Below are 13212 nucleotides of genomic sequence, written 5' to 3'. Positions count from 1 at the left end.
TTTGTCACAAAAACTGCTTTCGGATAATTGACAGAAGAAGCTGTCAAATTCTTTTGTCATTGATTGTTTTTAGCATTATGAAAAAAATACATATCTCCAGAACTGCTATTCAATATTTGAATGACATTTTCAGCATGTTGTTGCATCTTAATTGGCCAAGGATGTTGTATGAAAAAATAAGTAAATACTTGTGTGTGACAAGCAATTCATTGTGCTTGACTGTTTCATAAATGCAGTTTCCATTTCCTGACCTATTTTTACTTGGCCTACTTTGCGGGGAAAATTTGTGTTTATGGTTAGGTTTAGAGTTTGGGTTAGTGTTTGAAGTTATATAGTTAGAATTATATCTAGGGTATTGAAATTAGGTTAGAGTTAGTGTTAGGGTCAGATCTGATTTAATTAGGATTTAGTTCCAAGTTTGGAGTTACAGTTGGATTAGTGTCAGGTTTTAAGGGCCAAGTTTGAGTTAGAAAGAAATGTGTACGATGAAATGGATCAGGTAAAGATGGGCTGATAAATGGAAACTCTCATCACAAGAAGTCGATCACTACTGTGCACCAAATAACAAATATATTGACACAGATGTATAAATGTTTGCTACCTAACTGTAAATTTGCACACTGGCACATATAGCAAATATTCATAAAACACTTGAAGAACTAAATAATAGATATCCTCTTGAGTTGGGTAATTGATAAATCTTTGGAGTAGCAATAAATAGTGAGATGAATGAGATTACTACAATATGAGGTGTTTATCAGATTGAATTAAATGGAATTCAATGTGATTTGATTGATGATTAATGGAGCTGAAACGATTACAGATATCATATTATTAATGGAAGCTACTGCATTCATATCAGGGACATTCCAAAGTATCTCTAGTGAGTATAAACTAGCTGGAGTGAGATTTTGACTCGGTGCAATTTGTGGGACCCTGGAGTGGTGGGAGTACTTGAATTATTATATTTTTGATGGAGTTTTATTTCCAGGGGTAGTTTTTTCTCAAAAAATGGCAATATTTTGCTCTTGTATAGTTGATTTTTTTCTAAATATACACCCAAAGTATTCTATACTTTGATACACCCATTAAAGAATTTTCTGTAAAACTACCTAATCTTTTTTCTAGTTTTTGTATGATTTTTCAAAACCCCAACCCATGTGTAAGGGATTTCTGTGAAAAGGCTACCCCCATGTCAAGGAATTTGTTGTGAAAATCAGATGAGCGACATGGAAGTCCCCCTCCCGGTTATGGGACATTGTGTGCAGAGTGAACCAGGCCAGGTCTATTTTCAAAGCTGCTGTAATTTAATTTGAGAAGAGATTATTATTTATCATCGCTATCTAAACTCATGACTAAAACAGTAGCCGAGTAGTTCCTTGATAACAGATAATGTTTATTTATCATTCTTTCATTGATAAAAGAACTATCAACTTGATTACATAAGTCCCGGATATTAGTTCAGTATTTCTAGCAAACGAAAACAAATTGTATTTGACCTACTTTACACTGTGTGCATTGTTTAAAGTACCGTATTCGTTCCCTAGAAGCGCCCACCCAATAACTTTACAACAAACTACCCATGCAAATCTGGATCATGGCCCGAAACATATGGCACACTGATGATGATGGTTGAATATTTAGGGCCATGTTTTGTTTTGTTTATGTAAGCAATGTAAGAAATAAGCTACCACCCAAAATGACTTTGTTTAAGCGCCCTGGGCGGTTAATGGAATGAATACGGTAACTTACTAAAGAGTAAAGAGAGGATGCTTGTTAATTATTGAGTAATGAAATTCAAAACGAACTGTAGACTCAAAATTGTAATGACTATTGCAACTCCATTCATATTTGATTTTTATATATTTTTAGCTTCAGTTCTTTACCCTTAAATTACTAAATATGTATGTACTAAAAGGTGGGGGCACTTGATCTAGTGTGAGTCACATTGTGCTAATTAGGGAAGGGTGTTATTAAGTAGGGTGTTATTAAGTGCACGGTAAATATTTATTTTAATATGTTGATATTATTTTTATTTTTATTTTGTAGAGTGTAGCACATGTTATACCCAGTGAACCCAACATACATTCAGATGTTTTTCCAAGGTTAATAAATCTGGTACAATTTGGTTCAGGTATGCATGGTTGGTTTTAATAAGCTTTAATAAGCAAGCGCAGAGCATACTCATATTAGGCATATCTGTTTCTTTGATGTTATCGGCCGGTTTGCTTTCTCAGACTTGTCATTGCAGATTGATCTGATTACAGATAAGTAAGTTAACATGGCTGAAATATTGGAAATATTCAGTAGGATTTGTGTGAAATTTGCTCAGTATTATAATGGGATTGAAGAACTTTCACCTAATTTCATCTTGGAATTTAAAAAAAATAGGTTTGCAAGCATGGTGTCACATAATTTTTGCGGCTCGCATCGCATAATGTCTTATAATATACAGTGTCTGATCTGAAAAATTGCTATTGAAATTCTTTTGGAATACATTAATTTGTGTCATGCCTTGTATGTGTTTTACAAATTGTGAATAGAAAATAATGTTCAGGCGCAGTTAAACTCACTTACAATCAATACGGTGTTAGGGGATAGGATTTTGAAAATGGTCAGTGGTATGTTTCGTTACTAAATGATATTCAAGATGTAATATCATGCAGGTTTTTGACTTTATTGTAAACCAGGACGAGATCCTATATCCAAGATCTTAGATTTTATATGATATGCATGGATACTCAATATGAGTGAGACCATTATTGAAGTCAAATCCTCCCGGCACAAGCATAGTGGCAGTTGGTAACAGGATGCAGGGTCTGGACCAGACACCAGGTTGTGATGGCACTGGCACAGCTAGAGACAGCAGAGTTGTGTCCGATTGGATTTGTAGATTGATAAGCTAAAGATCAGACAGTGAGGATACATACTGTGCAAAGGGTGTTGATGAGTTCATTGTTATTATTGGTGATAGCTTAGACTGATAGGAAATGTACAAAAATAGCCAAAAGTGTTGCAAATGGGAGCAGCCAACAGGACAGAGAGGATAGGACCAACTCTTAGCTAGAGATGATAGATCATGGTACAGGCTCAGTAAGCTATGGCATGATAAAGAGATAGGCGTATCCTGTTGCCAAATCTGGTGGTCTATGGCACAGACTTATACTACTAATGCCATTGATTAGCAAACTAGCCAGTGTCATCTTGTAAATGTGATGTGGTTTACCCAGAAATCTGCTAATCATCTCAGGAGATAGGTCTAGTATCTGAGTTTAGGAGTAGGATGTAGCCATGCAGCTAGCTCTTAAATCAAGAACTACAAGTAAGGACATTTTAAAATACTCCTCTTACACAAGACCAATCAAAGAGTGGAACTCTCTATCAGTAACCCTAATTGGGCAACCAGACTCAACAGCATTTAAGAACAACATCCAAGATCACTTCCTACAAAGCATCTAAACAGACCACACTAGTTGCAAACACTAGTTTCCTAGCTTTTCCTTTCCGTGTGACTCCACTTGGGGTGTTGGAGAGTATTTAAGCAGAAGCAGAACAGAGCAGCCACATACTAGCTCATGGTAGGGACTAGGGTCTTTCAGTAATTCATATCGACTTTTTGGAGCATGCTTCTAAGGTCAGTGTTTTCCATTGTGAAAAATACTGCATTTGCTGTTCTCTGCTGCAAATGTCCTCCAAAAAGATTGTTCTGGGTTTTGTTCTTCCCATATATTCCACTGGGGCAAATTTGGTGGGAATTTTGTTGCAGAGTTTGTTGCATGCCGCAGCAAAGCAAAAAAAGTAGTGACAATGTTGCAATGGAAAATGCAATGCATGTGAAGCCTTTGGGATGAAGCCATTGGTAGCATTCATGGGCAAGTATTAGAATTTTAGTTTTAGCTGTGTTGGCACCTCTCTGAGATCTGTCTTTAGACCCTGGACTCTCTTGTTGTACTGCCAAAAACTTTTTTTAACGGTAAAAGGACTACAACATTTTCAAATGACCATGAAGTTGAACGACAGTAGCAAAATGATATAGCCGCCAGCCTGGGTTATAAAGCTTCACATTAGTGACAATATATTGAGAGATTATGACAACTTAATCTCAGATAATGCAGTGTCTGTGCTATAGTGAGTACCACCATGACATACTGATGTCATGGACATGATGTACTGTACATGAATGCATGCACATGATATAACACTGGTATTTCCTGAAGATTATGTTGTCATCAGCGCTAACTCTAGGAACATTGTCAGGTAAGTCTGATTTTGCTTTCACGGTCACTTGAATTAGCAATGAACACAAATATCATGGAGGAAAACTTGAAATAGACCCAGTAGGCCTACTGAATTATGAGAGACTATAAACTCTGTGTCATAAAGCAGAATCACTCAAGTTGTATTATCATGTGACTACTGAGTGGTGACAAAGTGTGGTCCACCAGTCTGAGGGCACCCAAATTTCCACCTTAAATCCGCACAAAATTTTCGGGGACCCCTTTACAGACCTCAAAAATTTCAGCCCCCCCTTTTTGACATGAAAATTATGGGTCAACCCCATAGAAAATTAAGCATATAAACTTAATTTTTCCAGGAAAATTTGTGGTCATTTTTTTTCAGGGCCTCCCTTAGGAGGGTCAGAATTTTTCAAGGCCCCCCTTTTGGCATCAGACCCCCCCTAACAAGTGTTTGTGAACGGTCCCCAACCAGTGATAAAGGAGTAGCCTTGTATACCAGAATAATGTGACTCGAATTTTCCGAGAGTACTCAATTCCTGAACATAAATTAGCTAAATAAATGTATTTTCAATTTTCAAAAAATTGTTTAAATCAAGATATTGGATACAAATATTTATTTACAATAATCATGCTTTGAACTTCTTCTCTACATTTATAATTAGTAAGTTAAATTTGTGCAAATGATGTCTTCAGATATTACATACTATTTCTTAGTTCAAAATAAGTTCAGAAAACTGCTTCACACAAAATTGGTCAAGTTAGAGACTACATGCTTAAGCCACCATTTCTCAAAAGCCAGTTAAGATTGTAAATATGCAATGAATAGTTTCTATTGACATAATTAGCCAAATAAGTCAATAAGTTACTTGTTGCATACATTGGTTGATTAGCATTGGTATGCGTACAGGTAGCCAATTAATCAAGCATGTAATTGGTCCATAGACCATAACCAATAGAGGTCGTGGACATCTTGAATCAGTTTCCGTTGTCGCTGATGACAGATATGGATCGGTCTTAATTGTCTTTGTTCAAAATGAAAATAGTGATGTAATTGTTGGTCACTTTGGGAATTATTTCATTGAAGTCTCATTTCAGTGGCAGAGTTCAGTAACCTTCATATTTGAAATATATTACCTCAACTTGTGGAGGATGCGTTTTTGTTCTAGATGCATTTAAAGTTCATGCTACAATTGATCAAGTCTATTGAGGTTAAAGAACTGTCCATATTACAGAATGGCTGGTATAGATCCTAGTGATATCTTCAAAGAAATTTGTGTCAAGAACTGGCTTGTGTCAGGGTGAAGACAATTGGCTGTTTAATTCCTTTTGTCTCAGAAGCCTTGATTTTATTTTTTTCTTTGAAAAATATAATTGGTGATATAATGATAAAGTCACCAAGTAAATATGTGACAAAATTATTTATTGATACAAAGATGAATAAATATTTCTGTGCCTGTTCTTGGAGTTTGTCATTGGTCATCATTTTCATCAAGTTCATGGTGGATACCTTTGAATTGATTATTCCAATTGATATGTAAACACATGGGAAGGGTGTTGGGCTGTCAGAGAGTGTCATTATTCAGGGGCAGGTGACAATAGATACAACTTGGCTTCATAATGAACTTTTAATTATAGTTATCCTCTTTATTTCTGTACACTTTTTCTGACTCATGGGGAGGGGGAGGAGTTTTGACCCTCTTTGTGTCACTTCAGTTCCTGTATACTTGCACTACTCCTTGAAGCAAAGTGCCATAAGAAGTCGAGACTCTGACAGGGAAGGATATACTATTAGTGGATACTATGAAGTGTGTCGAATTGTGTGGATATAAATAATGTGAGTAAACTATCAACTGAGGAGATGGACTTGCTTGAGCATTGATATATTTGGCTACCTGTTAATTATGAATAAGTAATGTTTGATTTACTAGCTTTTATAGTCCAGGGAGTGCTTGGCTGTACTTGCATCTGTTTGTGAAAGAAAGCTATGTGCTATATCATTTGGCATGTTTCTACTGAGACGAGTGGTGCAGGATGATACTGGGTGATGGCCAGCATTAGCAGCTGACAGGTCCCAAAGAAAGGCATGGGATGGACAACTATTCACAGAGACGCAGAGTAACATACTCAATCTTTCCTTACATCAACCTTCTGATGTGGTTTCTAGTATGTGGATAAACTGGATGTTAATTTTACCAAAGATACTCTTTGATTTTACAGAAGAAACATGCAGGAGGGGTGTTGACTGAGTACCCCTATCATTTGACATGATGAGTGATGTCAATCAACGTACATGTAATGTCACTTATAAATAGGACCAATTGGCACCATTGATTAACACCTGTGGCATGACATCGAATTGACATCATCTGTACAAGTGAGGGGTACAACTACAAAGACAAAAATGTATATCCTGTCAAGTAACAAGCCAATAAGTACCATACTTAATTACATTACTTAACTGAACATACTCATCAAGTGTTCATAGCAAGTGTTTGAAGGTTTCTGACAGACTGTTATCTGTTGTTATCTTGATTACTGGATATATCATACAGTAAGTGAGCGGTACAAAGACAAAAATGTATATCCTGTCAAGTAACAAGCTAATAAGTACCATACTTAATTACATTACTTAAAGGAGTATTTCGTGATCCTAGCATCCTCTTTTTATGACATTTTTCAGTAGATATCCACGAAAAAAGCTTATTTCCAAAATTTCAGTTGATTCCGATTTTGCGTTTGCGAGTTATGCATGATTATGTGTATTACACTGCTCCATAGACAATATGTTGTAATTTCGTTCTGGTGCACCAGAACGAAATTCAAATTTGGCGATATTTTTGCTAAACGAATTAATCTGCAAGAAATATTTGGTACATAAACATTATGTAGCCAAAAGTATCCAGTGGTGTAAAAATCTCAACTTTTTTTAGGAAAAGTGGGGGGATCATGTGAGGCTGTGGATCACGAAATGCCCCTTTAAACATACTCATCAAGTGTTCATAGCGAGTGTTTGAAGGTTTTCTGACAGAACATTATCTGTTGTTATCTTGATTACTGGCTATGTCATACAGGTATCTACAAGGATGAAGTGTTTCTATGAAATGAACATTTTGTTTTAGGTGTGGACACATTGATATGACCCAGACATAATAGATGTTATCTTTGCAGATTTTGTTGTTATCATCACAGTGACATTACATAGAGTAGAAATAGTTTAACAGCCTTATTCTTGGGACAGTTGTCCAGGTAAACTGAAGATGTCACAAAACTTGTATGTGTCAGCCATACGAGGTGTTATCTCTGCAGATTTTGTTGTTGGATTTTGAAACCACAGTGATAGACCAGAAACAGTTTAACAGTCTTATTTTAGGGACAGTGGTCAGGGTAAGCTGAAGATGTCATGCACAAAATACAGTTGTGGACACAAATTGATATGAGTCAGGTATAGTAAGTTTTATCTGGGCAGATTTTGTTGTTGGATTACATAAACCACAGTGACAGAACATAGACCAGAATCAGTTTGTAGTTCTATTCTAGGGTCAATCTGCATGTTTCTACTGGGGAAGGTTTTCTGGTTGATGCCATATGGTTTTGAGTGTTAACAGTTATGTGCTCACTAGAAACAGATTGGTGTGACAACCTTTTGGTGCAATGCAGATTGCAGAGTAACCACCTGGTTAGTGTTTGCCACCTCATGAGGTAGATCAAGTAGTGTGGCACCCATTTTTCTCCACAGTAGCATTACAGTGTAATGTTGGAATACCTGTTGTACTGTTCAATACTTCATTTATACAACTTAATTCAGGCATGAGACTGCACTTTCCTAAAAAAAACTGAAAAAACTGAAAATGCGCGTGAAATTGGGCAAAAAGTACCAAAAACAGGCTGAAATTAAATAAAGTTGCGGAAATTTTGACTATAAAAAAAACTGAATTCAGTTTTTAAACTGAAAATTCTCATGCCTGTTAATTTGAGTACTTTGGTCAGGCACACACTGCAGCCCTTATTTTGAACTTCAGTGGAAACATGCCATTGGATAGTGAATTGGTTGGTTGGTTGGATGGTAATGGAAAAGCAGAGTGATACAGAATGTCCAGCATGGTCCAGGCAATGACAGGTTAAGATTCAAGATTGATGTCATGGTCAAAATATTATAGCTCTTGCTGTTTACAAGAACTTCTTGCTTCCTGTGATGAGGTGAAGATGCTAAACAGCACTGGACACATCTTCATGAGTCAGGCATGCTATTTCCTTGATTGGTGACTGACAGCTACTGACCATCATTGTTGTCTTATATTATAGGATTTATAAGATTTTAAGCTAAAGTATTTGCAACTTGTATCCTATGTGGAGGCAAGGTATAATAGCAACAAGTTTAAATAAAACTAGATTGTGCCACACCTGCATAGTAAAGTGAAACACCTGTGGAGGACAAAGGGCAGGACCACTTTCAAGTTATTAGGACACAGGATTTTTTGCTGCAGTTCTGGAGAGGAGAGTCTTTTATGTGACCTTGTTGTCTATTTTCACATGACCAGGATGAGGTAAAACTCATAAATAGATCTACGGGTTGGGCCGCTAAATCTATTTGCATATATTGGTAATTTGACTTCAGTTCTTGAGAGGAGAGTCTCTTAGGCAGCCTAAAGCTTATCTCTAATATATATAACCTGGATTAGGTTAGTTTCATTAATAGATCTTATAATATTTTTCAGATTACTTAATTGTGATAGCTTCAAATGAACGGAAACTTGGGTGTGAAATGAGGAAAGCAATTAAACATATGTGGGTGGTTACCAATTAGCTGCGGTCGATTAAAACTGTGAAGAAACAATTGTTGTATATGTACGTCATATTTACATGATGAATACCAATGTGACACATTTTCATATGAGCTTCAAACTTAAATTAGTGTGTAAAGTAGAACACTCATTTTGACACCGGTGTCATCATTGATATGTTGATCAAAAAAATTTGGACTTTCCTAAATGACATACCGTACGCGTACCTACTCTCTGAAGTTAATTTTCAGTTTTGCAGAACAAAGTACTGCAAAGTGTAAATAGTAAGTAGGAATGTTCCACTCACAATAACCCCTTTTCAACCGTGAGACCATTGTTTTTGTGGTTTTTTTTTCCATTTTGTAGCCTGAAAAATAATTTATAGTATTATGGTTTCTTTGACTAATTAATAACTTGGCAAGCATCTCTAATAAAAGTGAGAGAATTCCAATTATTTAATTGTTGCAATCTGCCATTGAAATAAAGGGACCTGTAGAAATACATTAACAGTACTCAAATATATTAAGAAATTTGCATTTTATGTAATCAAAATTACTGGAAATATTGAAAGCCAGTAATATTTTGGTATTATGCAGATAATAAAAATAGCTGAGATTTTTTTCTCAGTATTTTTTTTTATTCCTATCCTGATTCCTGTATCCTAGTTTACCTTCTGCAGTGAGCCATGATTTTCCTATTATAATTTTTATGCTAGTTGGTTTTATGCTAGTTGGCCTCATATTATACGAATGACATATTACACTGGTGAATTAAAATCAATGTCATGATAAATATTGTTTGATTAGTTTTGCAGTATTTTAAAGACATGCATAATATAGATATTTACAGGGGGCACATAGAGTAATACAAAAGCTTTATATGGTAATAACTATTATCCTGTTTGATGCAATTTCATGCTTAATTGAAAAAGTTGAAACAATAGCTAGTGTGAAATATTAGTAATAGGAAAATTTCCTAGCATACAATGATTGCATTGTTGATGATATAGTCATAAATTGAATTGTGACATTTTAATAGTCCGTTTGGTTAGTAGTGGTTGTATGCATACATGTGTTATACACCTTCCGTGTTTACTATTTACGTGGGAAAGACACTGTCTTATGTGGGAGATACTCTGTCGTCAGATAGTGATTTGTCAAATGTTTTCATTAAGATTCACTGTAGGTGGGTCATATTGCAGTAAGAGGCACTTCTGATTGTCAATAAATGGTATTACTGGATGGAACAGGAGTTTGCTCAGGTAGTGCTTGGAATGTTATTATGATTGTGTTCATTCATTGATATATTTGGTTGATGTACTAGATGTATACCCTGACAAGATGGGTCATTTGGATTGGAGGTAAGATGCACTTCTGGTTGTCAAAATTAAGTGGCATTTATACAGGGACACATTGCTCAGATATTGCTTGGAACATTATTATGATTTTTTTCATGAATTTGTTTGATTTTATAGTGACTCTCACTCTCACAATTGTTTTTGTCACAGTGTATGAAGTACATAGGGCAGCAAAGATATTGCTGGCATCCATAGATGGGTAAAGATGTACTTTGATTGTCAATATGAAGTGGGGTTCCTGGGGTGGGGTTACTGGAACAGGAGTTATCTGAGATTCTGGTTCTGGTAAGCCGACATTGCTTAAAGCATATATTCCAATTGACTTTTAGTAGTATCAATACTATCATGTGTTTGTGTAGTCTATGGATTTATTAATTTGGAATGGCATACTATGTGTGATGTGATTGAAGAGAATCAGTCAAATCATAGGCTTAGGAAGAGGGCAGCTGGGACTGAACCCCTTCCAATTATTTGAGTGCACAGGCTGGAATACCCTTCAGCCCCACCTCCAAAAATTCCTAGTGAAGTAAACAAACTGTGATCAGATAAAGGAAATTTTGCTATATTTTTTGCCAAATTTTCTGACTCTCCAGGTACCCCCAGAACAAGTCATCAACAAAATTGGGATTTGTCAGCCTCCACAATGTTGAAAATCTTTCGAACCCACTGCAAATGTGTTCATATTCGTTTTGAAACACATTTAAATTGAATCACTACAATATGGTGACTGCAATAACAGTACAACAATAGGAAACTTAACAGAATGGCATGCATGTTTTGACTGCACTCCAAAATCAATATTTCACACATATCCTGAATATTACTTGATTGACATTTTCAGTAAAATCCTGAATGCGATTGTAATCAATGTGTGTGGGTTCAATCCTAGTCCCACCACCTTGTTGCGCCCTTGGGGAAGGCACTTTGCCTCGCTTGCCTACCCCACTCAGGTACAATGGGAAGCTGTAAGGGTTAGTCACAGTCGTTGTACTGATGAACCCTGCACCATTTGTAGGCAGCAAACATGGTTCCGACATATTCCAATGACGGCGAAATAAATGTAAAGCGCTTTGAGGCTGTTTACGGCAAAAAGCGCTATATAATATCTACATTTATTTATTTTTTTATCACAAATTCTGCTTCTCAGATTGAATTGTTTTGATTCCTTCCATTTATTGATCGTTTGATTGATGAAACAGCTGATTAGTGATTGAGTCTGAATTTCATTTTAAGCCAGTTTCAGGAAAAGTAGAAAATCCATACCCGTTTTTGCTCAGCATATTGAGTCAATAATATTATAGGATACACATAGTGTATGCATTTATGTAATTTCACAGTTGAATGCCATGTTCTGCACCAGTTGACAGATTAAGGCATAGTCATGTTTTAATGTGTTTCAGGAACTGCTGAAAATGTGATTTTGTACACGCAAAATTTGCTTGGGTTGCACTGGGATTAAACACATTTAAAGGGTTCATTTCCTTTTTGCATTATGGTATGTGCAGCCATGTCAAAGAAAGTGTTATATGGGGACCACAGTTTTCAGATTAAATTTTATTTTGTACATTGCACTTCCTGTATTTTATTACGTTACTTCACATGATAATTTGTGGAGGCGAGTGCAGGGCTGCAAATACCAAAACCTTTTGTCAGTTTTGAAATGGAAAAGTATCTTTGATAAGACATAGCTTTGTATTTTATTTTATTGAATAATTTGACTGTTTACAAGCTAATAAATAAAAAATCTGACAAGTTTGAAAAATCTGAAGGTTGAATTAATAATAATAATGTACATTTCTGACACGCACAAATCTGCAAAAAAACAATGGCGCATGAGTGATTTCATTTAAAAAAAAAAAAAAAAAATTAAAAAAAATTTAAGTTACTAATTTTGGAAGAAATGTCTTTTGTGTTTCTAGACTGAAATATTTTGTAAATAAATTATTCTCATATAAATTTGTGAATCAATTACCATAGTTTTGAGTTGTTTACTGTTCAATTCTAGATTGACCTATAATGACTTAATGGGTGCCCATTCTCAATAGGAATGGATCTACAGCTGTAGCCACTAACCCTGTTAAACAATGAAGCAATATGCCAAAGACAATTTACAATTTGATCTCAATAAATTGTCTGCAACTAGGAAAACCGGATATTGTATGTGACATAGTATAAGCCAAATTTTTCATTTCTCACTAAATTGAATTGATTTGTCGTCAGAAGAAAAGGTCATTGTTTTGATGCAAGAAAAAGTCAATGTTTTGGTGCATTTCATTGTATCTAGCATTATAGATAGAATAAAACCTTAATCCAATTTTAATGACATTTTTATTAACATATTGCTGTCCTGTTAATTTTGCAAGAATGAATAATGAAAAATTAATTTGATGGGACAAATGAGTCATATTGCTCAATTGTGTCGCACAATGCTATGTATATAGGACTATTTGCTCAGCAACAATTTAATAAACGATGTATTTGAATAAGTTTTTTATGTGTCCACTATAAAATACCAACAGGTTTGAATTATTATAGGCTCATATGTTTACTTGTTATTTTTACCTCTCTTGTTTAATAGTGATCTATATGTTAATATTAAAATGAATGGTGCATTTAATATGATGACATTTCACTTTCAGTAGAATTTGAACAACAGTGCTCATGATTTCCTATGACTGGGATGCTTGATGCTGCTGCCGTTGATTTGAGTTACATGACTGTAGAAAAAACACCTGAACATAACCTAATGACTTTCATACATATCTAGGAGTGTATTTGGTGTATTTAAGGTGTCTGCTTCTTGGACATTACAAAACAAAGAATGGTTATGAATGCT

At 35.3% G+C, this 13212-nt stretch overlaps 1 protein-coding gene across 1 annotated transcript in view; it reads left to right on the top strand.

The window, feature by feature from the left end:
• The window catches only part of LOC140142978 (uncharacterized), a 109026-nt gene that overhangs the window by 84762 nt on the left and 11052 nt on the right, over nucleotides 1-13212 (top strand). The window lies entirely within an intron of this gene.

The sequence above is a fragment of the Amphiura filiformis genome, chromosome 20 (assembly GCF_039555335.1).
Source record: "Amphiura filiformis chromosome 20, Afil_fr2py, whole genome shotgun sequence".
NCBI classification, from domain to species: Eukaryota; Metazoa; Echinodermata; class Ophiuroidea; order Amphilepidida; family Amphiuridae; genus Amphiura; species Amphiura filiformis.
This window is presented reverse-complemented; position numbering and strand designations above follow the sequence as displayed.